Raw genomic sequence first — 4,185 nt, forward strand, 5'->3', positions numbered from 1 at the left:
CTCTGGTCAGGCTCCAGTTTCCCAGCCCCGCCATAGTGCCAACTTGGTGTTCACCTGGAGGCAGAGGGGGGTGGTTAAGGTCATGGGAGTCAGAGCTGAGCTTAATCCTTGCTTTGCCACAGTGTGGCTTTGGCTAGGTTACTTGACTCTGTGAGCCTCAGTTTCTTTGTCTGCAAAATGGAGGTAACAGCCTATAGTACATAGAGCTTTGGGAAGAAGACATGAAAATCATGCAGGCCAAGGGCTTTGCACAGTGTGCCTGGCACATAGGAAATGACTATAAGTGACAGTCACCGTTGTTATTATACTTGCCTTCCAGGACAGAGCAAGGAAAGGAGCAGCAAGGAATAGCATTCTTCCCCCTTCCCATCTGTCTTAGCCGGGTTCCTTCCATAAAGAAGAGCTTGAGACGAGGGCTTGCATACAAGTAGAGTATTTTAAGAAGATCACAAGAAAAGAGTGAGGGAATAAGGAGAATGAAACAGGTAAGGAGGGAAAGCCGACACAAGGGAATGTTTTCGAGCTGGTCACCTCTATCGACAACTGAGACTCAATCTTGCTGGAATTTTTCAAGGAGCCGGGTAGAACATGCCTCAGAATTGTCTACCCAAGGGACAGTTTACCTCTTGAATGGGAGGGAGGATGGGAACATTTATCCACTAACCCTGTCCCCATTGGTCAAAAGATGTTTCTCGGGGTGTTAACCCCTGGCACATCCAGGTTGCACATGCATGAGTATGAGACAGCTTCTCCTGGTGAGCCATGCCAAAAGCATCAGAGATGCTCCCTAGCAGAAAGGGACAACTCCATATTGCAGCTGAGGCCAGGGGCTGTCAGGTTACACCTGTGGGAAGCCGGCTGCCATGGTGATGGATGGAGAGAAAGGTGGACTGAAAGGATATCTATTACACCCCCAATTTTGGGCACAGACCTCTGGGGTCAAGCATCTTGTAGTCATGGCAATAGTGCCTGAGTGGAGGGAGCATTAGTTCTAGTCTCAGGAAGAATGCAAAAGTTTCCTTTTAGAGGAGCTCCCTTAGCTGGAAGTTCTGTCCAGAGCGGGCAAGCAAACCCCAAACCCCAAGAGGCCAGGCTGGGCGTGAGGTGTTGGCATGCTTGGCATCAGTCCCTGGTCCCCCACGTAGCCCTGGGTGCCCCCAGCCCAGCTGAGTGGGATCTGGGACCTGTTGGAGCATGGTCTCCTCTCTGGGGGCCAGTATGCGGAGAAGTCAGGAGCCCAGTTAGGGGAGCTCCCCTAGCTGGAAGTTCCCTGCTAGGGGAGCTTCCAGCCTCACCCTCCACTCTGCTCCTGCTGAGGTCTTAGGCCAGACACCTGATCCTTTAGCCCTAATTGACACTCTTGGTGGCAGGACAGTGGGAATTGCCTGCCAATTGCTGAATGTAATTGCATGTACATTCACGAACACATACAGGCAGGTGTCCCAGCAGATCCCTTGTGCTCAGGAGGGAGAAAGCTTCTCTCCCTTTTCTCTTCCTCCTAGACAGAGGTGTGAATAAGAACTGCCTAGATACCCAGGCTGTTCCTGTTGGCAGGGGCCTTACCCAAACCCCTGGCCTATCTATATATATTGCTGTGTCAGGATACCAGGTGACTGTTAGCCCATAAGTCACTTTTTTATAAATTAGGAAAAAAGCACCCCTTCTTCTGGACAGATGTGGCTTCACACTAGGACCTGGCAACTGGAGAGCAGGCTGGATTTCAGCCTCCACTTGCCCCTAAGCCGGTAGCTTTGTGCAGTGAGAAACGTGTAATGTGTACAGTTTAGAGCAACCCCAGTCTACCAATCAGTGGTTAGCAACCTTTTGACTATAGCACACCTGTTTGATTATCCACTCCCTCCCCTCCCCACACACACACTTGATGGGGAAGATTTAGCCTCTTTGGCTCAGATTTTGGGATACATACAGGTTTCTGTATCCATGCGCTTTTTGATTATACTCAGCCTTGCTGCCCTTCCACAGGTCAGCTTCAGGCCCAGCGTGTGCCCAGTGAAAGACCACTTCACCACTGGCTTCTGTCCAGAGTGGGCAAGCAAACCCCAAACCCCAAGAGGCCAGGCTGGGCGTGAGGTGTTGGCATGCTTGGCATCAGTCCCTGGTCCCCCACGTAGCCCTGGGTGCCCCCAGCCCAGCTGAGTGGGATCTGGGACCTGTTGGAGCATGGTCTCCTCTCTGGGGGCCAGTATGCAGAGAAGTCGGGAGCCCAGCTATGAGTCAGACCACCTGATCTGAACCCCACGTCCGCCGCTTACCAGTTTTGTGACCTCGGACAAGTTACTTCGTCTTTCTGAGCTTCAGTTTCCCCATCTGTGGAAGAGGGACAACAATAGCACCTGCTTCTCAGGGTCGTGGTGAGGATGAAACGAGATGACCTATGATAAAAGCACTTAGCATGGAGCCCACATGGAGGAAGCACTCAATAACCATGTTATTTCCACGCACCACGAATCGCGGTACCACCTAACAGAACCCAGCATAGCTCAGCGCCCCCTCCCCTGCCTGCAGGCTGCACGGTCACAGCCTCTAGGATCGCCACCTCGCTTTTGTCTCCGTCATGCCGTGTAGTTTCAAGGCCCCATTTCTGGGTCCCCTACTTCCAGCTCCTTGGCCCCTCGGGCTCCCCTTCAATGCAGCCACCTCAGCTCTCCTGACTCCGAGTCCCGGCACACTGTGCTGCCTCTGGAGTCGCTGCATCACACCCCTTTTCTAAAGCTCCCCTCTGTTTTCTCCCCACTCAACCTTCTCCCTTCGCTCTCCCATCTCCCGTTCACGCCCCTCTCTCCCCTGGCGTTTCTGTGGGAAGAGGAGCTCGGGGAGGAGGGCGCTGGGAATGAACAGAGGGAGAGGCCGTTCCAGAACGAAAGAGGCAGAAGGCAGACAGCGTAGGACAGTAAAGGACACACACAAGCCGAAATGCCAGAGACCCACGGAGATAAAGATTGGGGCAGGAGAGACATCCAGAGACAAGGAGAGAAAAGAGCCCGAGACACAAGGATGCGGACACAGAGACCGAGGCACTCGGAGGCTGATAAGCGAGAGACACTCGAGAGAGTTTATGATTCAAGAGAGAGGGAAACGTGACAGACAAAGAGAGGCACGGAAAGACTCTGAGACAGAGAAACTCAGGACCCATGCAAGCCAGAGGGGCTGAGGAGGAACAGCGAGTAAAAATAGACGGAGATGGAGACACAGAGAGGTGGGGACGCACGGGTTCTGAGAGAGAGATGCAGAGACGGTAAACTACTACGCCCTTCCCTGAGCTCGATGTTCCCAAGGAAATGTTCCCTGATACAACGCCTAGAAAAAGTGGGGGCATCCCTGGGAAAAGAGACTCAGTGTCCAGGACTCCTGGTTCCCAGGGACAAACCCTAAAAGCAAGAGCCCTGGTCGCAGGCCTCGGTCCCCTGAATACAGGCACTCGGCAGAGCTGGGTCGTGGCGGGAGCGGGGAGTGGTTCTGTGGCTCCAGGTCCCTATCGAGGCCAAGGCTCAACTCTCCCTGGGGCTCCCCTACTCACGGTTGGAGCCTGCAGCCCCACAGCCGCTTCGCATTCTTTGTCTCTGCTCTCTTTTTCAGGCAAGTTCCTGAAAACAGCCACAGTCCCGCTTCTCTCCCCAGCCCTGTCGTTAATGGCTCTGCCTCTGACAGGCCCAGGGGCTGCGGATTGCAACACTTGCCCAGCCTCCTTCCCTCCCTTGCCCTGTCGCTGGGGTACAGGCAGCTCCTTCCTCCCAGGAAGGAGCCTGGGAGGGAAGCTGGTGAGGCCAAGGCAGTCTTCCTGCCTCGGGGGTCTTAAAGGGGCTGGGGGATGTGGCAACAATGTCCCCCTCCTCTGTCTCCGGATTTCCTGACCTCAAAGCTTTGAGGCCCTGGTAGGGCCCAGGCTCCAACCCGGCTGGATGCCATTCCCATGCCCCTCTCCCTAGGGGAGCATCGCTCAGAGACAGACCCTGGCTCGAAGTTTCACTCAGCTTTAAGCCTCTTTTTAGCACCAGCCTTGGGGCCCTGATCCTCACAATACTCAGGGGGGCGGCCTTCAGGTGACAGGGTATTTTGTAGCACAGTACCTTCCTCATTACTCCCCTCTTTGCTATGTATTCTTCATCATTGCCCGTAGGCCAGACAATAGAGAAATGGGGACTCTGGGACCACAGGGGGATGACC

The 4,185-nt window shown here is 54.3% G+C and overlaps 1 long non-coding RNA gene across 1 annotated transcript; it reads right to left on the reverse strand.

Annotated features, from left to right (window-relative positions):
* Position 1: 1 nt before the first annotated feature.
* Positions 2-3,678, reverse strand: LOC105290638. The gene is made up of 3 exons (XR_895771.2): positions 3,539-3,678; positions 2,274-2,328; positions 2-54 (listed from the first exon to the last, which is right to left on the reverse strand). It is a non-coding gene; the product is annotated as an uncharacterized LOC105290638 (long non-coding RNA).
* Between the last annotated feature and the right edge of the window lie 507 nt (positions 3,679-4,185).

Source organism: Pteropus vampyrus, unplaced genomic scaffold, assembly GCF_000151845.1.
Source record: "Pteropus vampyrus isolate Shadow unplaced genomic scaffold, Pvam_2.0 Scaffold36, whole genome shotgun sequence".
In the NCBI taxonomy this organism is placed as follows: Eukaryota; Metazoa; Chordata; class Mammalia; order Chiroptera; family Pteropodidae; genus Pteropus; species Pteropus vampyrus.